The sequence below is a fragment of the Gorilla gorilla genome, chromosome 5, assembly GCF_029281585.2.
Source record: "Gorilla gorilla gorilla isolate KB3781 chromosome 5, NHGRI_mGorGor1-v2.1_pri, whole genome shotgun sequence".
Lineage (NCBI taxonomy): Eukaryota > Metazoa > Chordata > Mammalia > Primates > Hominidae > Gorilla > Gorilla gorilla.
The window spans coordinates 35,265,688-35,278,464 of record NC_073229.2 but is presented as its reverse complement, the minus strand read 5'-3'; positions in this window follow the sequence as shown (position 1 = coordinate 35,278,464).

Sequence of the window (12,777 nt, the reverse complement as noted above, 5' to 3'; positions counted from 1 at the left end):
CTCCCTGCCCGTCCGGAGCCGTGCGCCCGCACTCCTCAGCCCTTGGGCGGTCTATGGGACTGGGCGCCGTGGAGCAGGGGGCGGCGATCGTCAGGGAGGCAGCTAAGGCCCCGCGAGAAATCGAGCACAGCAGCTGCTGGCCTAGGTGCTAAGCCCCTCACTGCCCAGGCCGGCGGGGCGGCCAGCAGCTGCGACGGGCGGGGCCCGCCGAGCCCACGCCTATCCGGAACTCGCGCTGGCCCGCAAGCGCCGCGCGCAGCCCCGGTTCCCGCCCGCGCCTCTCCCTCCACGCCTCTCCCTCCACACCTCCCCGCAAACCGAGGGAGCCGGCTTCGGTCTTGGCCAGCCCAGAAAAGGGCTCCCACAGTGCAGCGGCGGGCTGAAGGGGCTCCTGCAGCGCCGCGAGAGCGGGCGCCAAGGCCGAGGCGGCGCCTAGAGAGAGCAAGGGCTGCGAGGCTGCCAGCACGCTGTCACCTCTCAGAATGAGCATACAAGCAGCACCAAGAGCGGCAGAGAAAGCAATAGTACAATTTCTCAATAAATCCAAAAGCTAGTTCTTTGAAACAAAATATATATATATATATACACACACATACAGGCCGGGCACGGTGGCTCGGTGGCTCACGCCTGTAATCCCAGCACTTTGGGAGGCCGGAGGCGGGCGGATCACGAGGTCAGGAGATCGAGACCATCCTGGCTAACCCGGTGAAACCCCGTCTCTACTAAAAATACAAAAAATTAGCCCGGCGTAGTGGTGGGCGCCTGTAGTCCCAGCTAGTCTGGAGGCTGAGGCAGGCGAATGGCGTGAACCCCGGAGGCGGAGCTTGCAGTGAGCTGAGATGGCGCCACTGCACTCCAGCCTGGGCGACAGAGCCAGACTAAGTCTCAAAAAAAAAAAAAAACAAAAAAAAAAAACCCAAATATATATATATACACACACATACACATATATATACACACATATATATACACACACATATATATACACACATATACATAGCGTGTGAAAGTCTAGTAATGTTAATTAAGAAGAAAATTATAACTATAGACATTAAGAATGAGAAATTGTATTGAAAATACTGAAACACCGGGCGCGGTGGCTCATGCCTGTAATCCCAGCACTTTGAGAGGCCGAGGCGGGCGGATCACGAGGTCAGGAGATGGAGACCACGTTGAAACCCCGTCTCTTATAAAAATACAAAAAATTAGCCCGACGCGGTGGCGGGCGCCTGTAGTCCCAGCTACTCCGGAGGCTGAGGCAGGAGAATGGCGTGAACCCGGGAGGCGGAGCTTGCAGTGAGCTGAGATCGCGCCACTGCACTCCAGCCTGGGTGACAGAGTGAGACTCCGTCTCAAAAAAAAAAAAGAAAGAAAAAGAAAATACTGAAACAATTTTTTGAAAATAAAATGAAGTTGATGTTCAAGTTTATTCCAACAAATTTGAAAACCCAGAGAAAATAGGTTATTTCCTAGGAAAATGATAAATTGCCAAAATTGACTTAAAGACAAAAACCTAGACATTTATAACCACTAAAAAAATTAAAAAATCAAAATACTTGTCAAAAACAATTAACTTTTTATTTTTTTCAGTTATTTTTAAATTATAATTTTATAGCTTTATTATTTGAGTTTTGAGACAATGCCTATATAATATTTGTATTTTGGAATTTGAGACATTAATTTTGAACTATTGCATGATGAATTTTTAAATATGTTCCATAAGATATTGGAAAAATGGGCTGGGTGTGGTGGCACACGCCTGTAATCCCAGCACTGGGAGGCCCAGGTGGGTGGATCACCTGACATCAGGAGTTCGAGACCAGCCTGGCCAACATGGTGAAACCCCATGTCTACTAAAAATACAAAAAATTAGGCGGGTGTAGTGGCAGATGCCTGTAATCCATGCTAATTGGGAGGCTGAGGCAGGAGAATCGCTTGAACCCAGCCTGGGCAATAGAGCAAGACCCTGTCTCAACAAAGAAAAAAAAAAGATATTGGAAAAATGGTTTATATAATAATTGGAACTTTCTAGCTAATCTTTAAAAACCAGAATATTCCTTGTTTGTCTACCTATCATCTATTTATAATTATAAAAGTAATCCAAGCTTATTATAACAAATTTAAACCACAAAAAAAGACAATTGTGCTTGCACCTCAAAGGATTACCACTCACTGTTAAGTCAGTACATATCTTTCCACATTCTTCACTGCTTTTTCAAACATAAAAAATAAACTTTGAATGTTTTAATTCTTTAATGTTTGCTTTATTGTAATTAATTTATTTTTCCTATATTCCTTGATTATGTTTCATTTCCTTTCCCTAAGTTTTTGGCTGGAATGCTTATCATTCTATAATCTTTTGTCACTAAGCTATTATTGTAGTACCCACCTCTCTTCTTTGAATCAAGAATTATTTAAAAGAGTAAACTTTTTCAATGCCTGCATAGTTTTGGTTAATTTTTTCTTCTGTTAGCTCTATTGTCTTGCACTCAGAGACTGGCCCATGTAATATTTACTTTTCAGACTCCAAGATTTTCACTTTATCAAATACAGGATTAAGTCCATAAGACAATGGAAAAACAAGTATATTCTGTTTTTAGAGTTCCAATAATCTTTCAAATCAATCTTAATTATATAATTCTGATTTCTTGTATTGTAGTCCATTTTTTTCTGCCTAGTCAGTCTGTCAAAGACAGAAATATATATGATAGCACACTAGTTATATATTTTTAAAAATCCATCTTTTTGCATTTTTAATGGTTAATATACTTAATATATTAACAGCTAATATATTTTCATGAAAAACAATTCAATACTGGCAGGTAGGATTCTAAGATGGTCTCTAAAATTCCTGGTGGCTAGTATACATTCCACGTAATAATCCCCTCTTCTTGAGTGTGAGAGAAATCTGGGAATGTGGGTGGCTGTGAGTCCCATGATTAAGTTATGTTATATGGAAAAGTTGAAGGGATTTTGCAGATATAACTAAGGTTCTGAATCAATCAATTTTAAGTTGATCAAATGATAGATTATCCTGAGTGGGCCTGACCAAATCAAGTGAGACCTTTAAAACAGAGTTGGAAGGTCAGAAATGGAAGGGGTTAGAGAGATTTGAAGTGAGAGAGAGCCCCATGCTGGCCTTGTGGAAGCAAACAGCCACGTTGAGAACTGCCTATGGGAGGGGCTGTGTAGCAAGGGCTTGCACACGGCTTCCAGGAGCTAAGAGTGATCCCAGCCAATATCTAGCAAGAAAGCAGACACCCCAGTCCTACAATCTCAAGGAACTGAATTTTACTAATGTAGGATACAGTAAATTCCTCTTCTAAGTTTAGCCTGTTAACTTCCTTTAAAATTCAAGAGGAAGAAACATTGTTAAGTACAATGAATTCTGAGTTCCTCTTCAAAAAACCAATATGTCAGTATGTTCAGCTTCCCTGTCCTTTGTCCTCCATTTTAAAGTTTAACGTCCTCATTCTTTACCCTCCTAGCCTCTATCACCTGTTCTGTCTTTAGGGATCCTTAGTCACATGCTCTGTCCTTAGCCATCCTTAGTCACCTGTGCTGTCCTTAGGCATCCTTAGTCACCTGTTCTGTAACCATCCCTCTCACCGAAACTACTCACCCCACCACTCTGGGTGGTACCCTTGCTCTCTTTAAAATAGCCAATCAGCATTAGCTTAGACTGTGTGGTCCAACCCTAGCCAATAGGGGAAAGAGGCAGCAGTAGGGGCTAGCTGCATGCTTTAGGAATAAGACTCTCTTCCCCTCCCTTGTCTGGTGTGCTCTCGCCATTGCTGTATCCATGAGATGCACCCTTCTATAGAAGCAAATTGCCTTGCTGAGAAAACTTGACTGAGTGCTATTTTCACTTGGTGGCACCAAGCATTTACTTCCAACACTAGTAACTTGAATGAGCTTGGAAGAGGATCCTAAACCCTAGATGAGTAGATGAGAACACACCTTAGCTGGCATCTTGATTTAATTTCAATTTTGTGAGATCCTAATAGTAACCAATACTTTTATAAGCATGCAACTACACTGGGCCCAGACTTCTGACCTATGGAAACTATGAGATAATAAATGAGTAATGTTTCAAGCTGTTAAGTTTGTAGTATTGTGTTATGCAGCAAGAGAACACAAATACAAACATATAAAGACTTCTGAGAGTTATATTTTTGGTGTTAATTAGATCTTTCATGATTATAAAATAACCTCTATTGTTCTGTTTAATATATTTGCTTTACATATTTTAATATTTTTGTTATTATACATATTACTAATATTGTGATTTCTGTTTTCTTGGTGTTTGCTTTCATTTATTATCCCTTTGTCATCCTTTTAGTTCTAAAGTTGTGAGATACTTCTAGAAATAGTGTATATATACATATATATTTGTTTAATTGAATTTTTTGTATTTTCATGATATAATTTGTCACATTTTATTTATTGGTATCTCTTTTGATCTTAATTTTTCATCTCATGCTGTTATTTCTGTATCTTATTCTTTGTTCTGTTATTTTCTGTACTTTGGTATATAACTATATTTTTGTTTGTTTTCTCTTTTTCAGTGACTTTAGAAAGTATGCATTTAAACCTTGTTTTTAGGAATAAAAAAATTTACATTTTTCTAAAGGATTCTTCTACTTGTGTATTTTTTTCAAGGCAGGGACTAGGGCTCTTGTCCCCTTGTACCCTTAGTATCAATCACATAGAAATGTTTAAAAAATGTTTGATTGGCCGAGCATGGTGGCTCATGCCTGTAATCCCAGCACTTTGAGAGGCCAACACAGGTGGATGGCTTGAGGCCAGGAGTTCAAAACCAGTCTGGGCAACATGGTAAAAGCCTGTCTCTACAAAAAATACAAAAATTAGCCAGGTGTGGTCCCAGCTTCTTGGGAGGCTGAGGCAGGAGGATCACTTGAGCCTGGGAGGTGGAGGTTGCAGTGAGCTGAGATTGCACCATTGCACTCCAGCCTGGGTGACACAGCAAGACTGTCTGAAAATAAATAAATAAATACATACATGCATACATACATACATACGAAACATTTGGTTTGCTGAATTGAAATCACTAGGTTCTAAGCAATTGTGCTGGTAAGTAGCTTTTACCATTTTTTTTTCAAATAAGCATTTAAAAATATTATTTGATTTTTCTCTTTGGGTTATATCATTTTCATGTTGGTTTTAAACCATATTCTTCATATATACTCTCTTGAAACAGACACCTGTAATCTGAGACAAAAAATAAAAATAACTTGATGGACTAGAATGTAATTACCTTCTTCCGATTTTTTTCTTTACTTTCTTTTTTTGAGAAGGAGTCTTGCTCTGTTGCCCAGGCTGGAGCAAAGTGGTACAATCTCAGTTTACTGCAGCCTCCACCTCCTGGGTTCAGGGGATTCTCCTGACTCAGCCTCCCGTGTAGCTGGGATTACAGGTGCATGCCACCATGCCTGGCTAACGTTTGTTATTTTTAGTAGAGACGGGGTTTCAGCATGTTGGTCAGGCTGGTCTCGAACTCCTGACCTCAAGTGATCCATCCAAGTTGACCTCCCAAAGTGCTGGGATTACAGGCATGAGCCACCGTGCCTGGCACTTTTTTTTTTTTTTTTTTTTTTTTGAGAGATAGGATTCAGTCTGTTGCCCAGGCTGGAATGAAGTGACTCAATCATAGCTTATTGCAGCAACCTCTTGGCTTTAAATGATCCACCTGCCTTGGTCTCCCAAAGTGCTGGGATTATAGGTATGAGCCACCGTGCCTGGTGACAATCTGTTTTTCTGATACATACTCACCTTACTTAATAATATATTGTGCACATTTTTCCAAGTTCTTGGAAGGAAGGTATTTCTGGTAATGGAACCAATAAATCAGAGGGTGCATGATACATAAATCCAAATTTGTAATCACTTAAGTACATTGTAAGTTTATTTCTCATGTAAGTGCCCACGACGAGTACAGGTGAGTGAATGGCTCTATTCCATACTGTGATTCAGAGACTGAGGCTCTTTCTAACTTGTTATTCTTGCATAACCAGAGTATACTGTCATCTGCATGATTTAGGCTGGTTGCCATGCCTAGGATCTGGCTAGTAGAAGGGAAAGGCAACATGGAGAAAATATACTGTCTAAAAAGACTAAGTCCTGAAGTGAGATTTACCACATTACTTTACACTCACATTCCTTCAAGGGGGATATAGTCACATGGCCATCCAACTGCAAGAGAGGCTGGGAAATGATAAGAAGGGGAGACTAGATTTTGGTACACAGTTTTGTTATATATTTGTTTAATTTCATATGTGAAAAAAATTTTAACACATTAATCTCATTGTAAAAGAATTGTCTTTTAAGGTATCACAGGCCCTTGTCAAATGGGCACACCTCTAGTTAGTGGCAGATCCAGAATGGAAACACATCTTTTGACACTGATGGCAAAGCTTTTTCTATTTTTTTTTTTTTTGAGACGAAGTCTCACTTTGTTGCTCAGGCTGGAGTGCAGTGGTGTGATCTCAGCTCACTTCAACCTCCCCCTCCCAGGTTCAAGCGAGTCTCCTGCCTCAGCCTCCCCAGTAGCTGGGATTACAGACATGCGCCACCATGCCCAGCTAATTTTTGTATGTTTAGTAGAGACGGGTTTCACCATGTTGGCCAGGCTGGTCTTGAGCTCCTGACCTCGTGATCTGTCCACCTCGTCCTCCCAAAGTGCTGGGATTACAGGCATGAGCCACTGCACCCAGCCGGCAAAGCTGTTTCTAATGAATGATACGGACAGGAGGTTGGGAAATACTAAGCAGAAAAGGGCAGTGTCGCGGACAAAGCCCCATCCTCAAACCTGGACCTGCAGCCCAAAGCGAAAACATGCATTCCTGTTTTCCAGCTGGAAATGTTGCCTTTTCCAAAACCACCCTGGCCCACCCCATCCCCCATCCTGTACCCATAAAAAGCCAGGCTCCACTGGCAGAGAGGCAGAGAAGGAGAGAAGGAACAGCCAGACGTTGGAGACAAGAGAAGAAGCAGCTGGACATCAGACAGAAGCAGCTTGACTTCACAGGGATGGCTTAATGATGAGACCTTGGAGAAGAGTTTGGCCAGGGATGGCCAAACTCCAGGGGAAGACCACCTTCCCACTCCATTCCCTTTCTAGCTCCCCATCCAGCTGAGAACCACTTCTACCGCTCAATAAAATCCTCCACATTCACCACCCTTCAATTCATTCATGTGACCTTATTCTTCCTGGATGATGGACAAGGACCCGGGTGTGGGTACAAGAGGCTGTCACACTGACCCTCCACTGAGCTGTGTAACACTTAAGCCAACCATGGATGGCAAAGCTAAGAGAGCGCACTCTAACACATGCCCTCTGGGGCCTTGGGGTTGGCAGGCAACCCCTAGATGCTGCCACGGGCTCTCGCGGAGTTCTGCTCCTGCTGGTTGCCCAGAAGCACTTGTCCTGGTCCCTGTACCCACTCGCCTGCATGCTCCCACTTCTGTAAGGGGTTGAGAGCTATAGTCTGAGTCCCACGAAGGGGTCAAGGGAACTATCCTGTTTCATTAATGCAAGGCTTACTTTACTTTTTTAAAGTTAATGAAGTATGAGCTTTTTTTTTTTCACTGAAGATGAACACTATTAGAAATATCTCTGTCTGGTGAGAGGTTGAAGCTTTTTTGAGAAAGACTTCTATAAACTATAGAGTATGGGGTTAATTTAATTTGAGAAAATGGTTGTCTAGTCAGTTGGTAGAAGCAGCCTGTAGACCATATTGCTGGCATAATTATTTTAGATGCTAACAAATGAGAGAACATTTTGATAACTCCATGAAAATCTCTCAGATTTTAGTTGTTAACGATGGGACATCATTCCCTGAATTCCACATTCACTAAATAGGCTTCCATTAAAATATTCCTTTTTTATTCTCCAGATACTTGTATATCAGCTTTGAGCATGTAGGGTAAGTGTTGACTACTTATTTGGTGAATTTGTACAGGTAATTTGGATAACTTAGGTTTTCAAATACTATTTTTCAGTAGGCATGTATAGTTGCTTTTTGCTTAACTTTACCAGATAAATACCAAAATCTCTGTTTCAATTTGCCATTGTAGTCAGAGCTAAAGAAACAACTCATAATGGTGGTGGAAATTCCTGGTTATTTCAGCCAGCTTTTCTCTTTATCCCAGAACATAAAGAATACAAATAATTTACAACTCCTTTAAAAATCATATTGCTATAAATTTATATCCTGTTACTGAAGATAACATGTCATACATAGTTCTTGTAGAATATTTCTCCAGACCTCTGTACATCTTTTAGTAATGCTACAGGACAACGTCTTTAAATATATGTAAAAGATCATAAATTTTATCATGCTTGATTGCAGAAGGTAATCACTCTCCTGGAACAGAGTCTGCATCCTCCTAACTCTGATATGTTCTCTACAGCTTTTAAATTGAAGAGGAATGCCTGCAGCAGGGGCTCTCACAATATCAGATGCATGCAGGGCGGGCTGCTGGAGGGCATGTGTCATTAGCATCACCCTGTGAGGGGATGCCTACTATTCATTATGTGTGGACACTATTATGCCCCACAGGGACAATAAGCAGGAAAGATCAGTCTTCCCAAACCTCATTCTCCCATAACAAATCTACAGAACTACTATATTCATGGGAAGACTTCCTATTGTAGGTTTATTGACTTTTGAGTGAAAGAAATGAGGTCACAGAGTTATTATTAAAAATAACAAAAAAGTATTTAAATGCATACCTCTGATCAGTTGCTTGGATGAATTATTGAACTCAGGAAAGTACTAACTGATTTTCAGTGAGAAAACCTTTGTAATATTGGTGAATGCAATTTAAAACCTGGCATTATAGTTTATTAAGTGGTGCATTTACTTCATCTGAATCTTCAGGTTATTATGAGGGTATCATTCTGTTGATGAAAAAAGTCAAACTGTAAAATATTTGAAGAGATTTATTCTGAGCCAAATATGAGTGACCATGGCCCATGACACAGCCCTTAGGTGGTTCTGAGAACATGTGCCCAACGTGGTTGGGGCACAGCTTGGTTTAACATATTTTAGGGAGACATGAGACACCAATCAAATACTTTAAAGATATACATTGGTTCTGTGCAGAAAGGTGGGACAATTCGAAGTGGGGAAGGTTGGAGGTCAAGGTCTTAGGTAGATTTTAAAATTTTCTGATTGGCAATTGGCTGAAAGAGTTATTATCAGTAGAAAGGAATGTCTGGGTTACATTAAGAGGTTATGGAGACCAAAATTTAATGGTGCAGATGAAACCTCCAGATAGCAGGCTTCAATAGACTGCAAATGTTTCTTTTTTCTTTTTTCTTTTTATTTTTGAGATGGAGTCTTGCTCTATTGCCAGACTGGAGTGCAGTGGCACCATCTCGGCTCACTGCAACCTCTGCCTCCTGGATTCAAGCCATTCTTCTGCCTCAACCTCCCAAGTAGCTGGAACTGCAGGTGCGTGCCACCACGCCCGGCTAATTTTTGTATTTTTATTAGAGATGGGGTTTCACCATGTTGACTGATAGTCTCAGTCTCTTGACTTCGTGATCCGCCCGCCTCGGCCTCCCAAAGTGTTGGGATTATGGGCGTGAGCCACCGAGCCAGGCCGACCGTTAATGTTTCTTGTCAGACTTAAGGTCTGTGTTGATGTTAATGCTGGAGGGTCGAAGGGGGAATGTCCAATCCCCACTTCCCATCCTAGCTTGAACCAGTCTTTCAGGTGAAATTTTCGAGTGCTCTGGTGGAGGAGGAAGTCCGTTCAGATGGTTGGGGGACCTCAGAATTTTATTTTTGGCTTACATTCTGGCCTTATAATTTTATTTTTGGTTTATAGTTCTTTGACTATTGACAGTTCTAAAAAAACAAGGAAATAAAGTAGACTTAGGACTCAAATATTCAAAGTTGCAGTTTTAGGCAAAAATTATCTTTAAATATAAAATAATACATTGCCGGCTGGGTGCAGTGGCTCACGCCTGTAATCCCAGCACTTTGGGAGGCCGAGGTGGGCAGATCACGAGGTCAGGAATTTGAGACCAGCCTGGCCAATATGGTGAGACCGCATCTCTAATAAAAATACAAAAATTAGCCAGGCGTGGTGGTGTGCGCCTGTAGCTCCAGCTACTCAGAAGGCTGAGGCAGTATAATTGCTTGAACCTGGGAGGCAGAGGTTGCAGTGAACCGAGATTGCACCACTGCACTCCAGCCTGGGCAACAGAGTGAGACTCTGTCTCAAACAATAATAATACCTTGTATTGGAGGGAAACTGAAAAAAAAATTCTCTAACAGGCAAACATTGCCCTTTGTTAGTTGTATACTCTGTGCCAAGTTACTAAGCAAACAGTAGGGGAACAAAAACCATTTGGAGAAATTTGAGCTGGCTTACTCTTCACTTGTAGCACAGATACAAGCTGCATCATGTACAGAAACATTGAAATGGTTAAATATGCAAAAGAAATCTGTGACAGATTATAAAATCAGCTTGTCTTAGTTGAAGCAATTAAAGCCCTTAAAATTGCATCTGTATCTGAAGTGGTGCTGAAAGTGCCAATGGTTTAAAATAATTCTTTTGAAATGAACATTTTTAATGAAATTCACTTTTGGACTATTAAGTGTATGCAATAATTCCTAAGTATTTGGTATAGAAGACAAGGGAAGGCTCCAGATCCATAGATCTGTGAAAGGAAAATATTTTGGGCCCCCAAAATCACGAAGCTAAAGGAAAAATCAAGCTGGAAACTGCTCAGGGCAAACCTGCCTCCCATTCTATTCAGTCACCCCTCTGCTCACTGAGATAAATGCATATCTGATTGCCTCCTTTGGAGACGCTAATCAGAAACTCAAAAGAATGCAACCTGCCTGTAATCCCAGCACTTTGGGAGGCTGAGGTGGGTGGATCACCTGAGGTCAGGAGTTTGAGACCAGCCTGGCCAACGTGGTGAAACCCTGTCTCTACTAAAAATACAAAAATTAGCCAGGCATGGTGGTAGCCTCTAATCCCAGCTACTCAGGAAGGCTGAGGCACAAGAATCACTTGAATCTGGGAGACGGAGCTTGCAGTGAGCCGAGATGGAGCCACTGTACTCCAGTCTGAGCGACAAGAGCAAGACTCCATCCAAAAAAAAAAAAAAAAAAAAAAAAGAATGCAACCATTTGTCTCTTATCTACCTATCACCTGGAAGCCCCCTCCCTGCTTTGAGGCTTTGAGTTGTCCCGCCTTTCCAGACTAAACCAGTGTTCATCTTACATATATTGATTGATGTCTCATGTCTCTCTAAAATGTTAAAAACCAAACTGTGGTCTGACCACCTTGGCCACATGTTGTCAGGACCTCCTGAGACTATGTCACAGGCATGCATCCTCAACCTTGGCAAAATAAACTTTCTAAATGAACTGAGACTTGTCTTGTCTCAGATTTTTGGGATTCACATTTGGTAACCATGAAGAGATTCTGAGTAGAAGTGCTCCTGACCTTTGACAAATCTATTGGTGCTTGGTACCAGCTTGAGCTATCTTTATGGCTCAAACCAATAGGACAATTTGCTGATGCCTGGAAGCACCCCCTCTAGAGAATCCCTGATCTCCCAAAATTGGATCGAGATCTAAAGTTTATTTTGCTATAAAATTCCTTTTCTTTTCTTTTCTTTTGAGACGGAGTCTTGCCCTGTTGCCCAGGCTGGATTCCAGTGGCGTGATCTCAGCTCACTGCAACCTCCGCCTCCTGGGTTCAAGCAATTCTCCTGCCTCAGCCTCCCAAGTAGCTGGGATTACAGGCGTGCACCACCGCACCTGGCTGATTTTTGTATTTTTAGTAGAGATTTTTCACCATGTTGGCCAGGCTGGTCTCAAACTCCTGACTTCAGATGATCCACCCACCTTGGCTTCCCAAAGTGCTGGGATTACAGGTGTGAGCCACTGCACCTGGCCCATACAATTCCTTTTTTTCTTTTTTTTTTTTTTGGAGTTTTACTTGTTTCCACCACAAAGAAGGCAAGTTTGTCCTGCTTCTGTGATGATGGAGGGCAGTTAACTCCTTTATGGAGTTTGAGCTTGCTTTCAACAGGGAAGATGAGGTTTTTTTCCTGATTCTAGGGTGGTAGAGAGCAGTCTACAGCCTGAGAACCATCCCTAGGTAAGTAACTGCATTGGGCTTTGTCTCAGTTAAAGTTAAAATTAACAATCAGCTGGTCTTAATTGCTCCTTACCATTAGAGTGCGCAGTAATGATGTAAGTTGTGCGATCATTTGTTTTGCTTACCTGTTTTTTGTTGTTGTTTTGGTCTTTTTCCCATTGGGCTTGATCAACTCTATCCGACTTGATCAAATCTGAAGGAAGTTCCTCCTAATTTTGGGGAACAAGGCCTCTGAAGTGGCTAAATTCCACCACCCCACCACACACACAAAAAAGGTGGTGTGGCTGGGGGAGAAAAATGACTAGCAGAAGGAAAAAAAAACAGAGGAAAGATTTTTGATTTTGACTAATAAGGAGCTTTATTTACATACAAGTCCACTTTTTTTTTGCTAGCCAGGCCAAACTAAAAGAGCAGTGGCTGTACTTCTGAAATAGCAGCAATTTGTCCTAGCTGAAATATGGTAATGAGATTTTAAAAAGATTTTTTCTAAAGGAACTCAATGGTTAAAAGTCAGCTTAATTAAAAACTAACATCCAAGATGTGTGTGTGTGTGTGTGTGTGTGTGTGTGTGGGCATATGTGTGTGTTTGTATTTAAAAGGCTTTCATGTTTTTGTTTTTGTTTT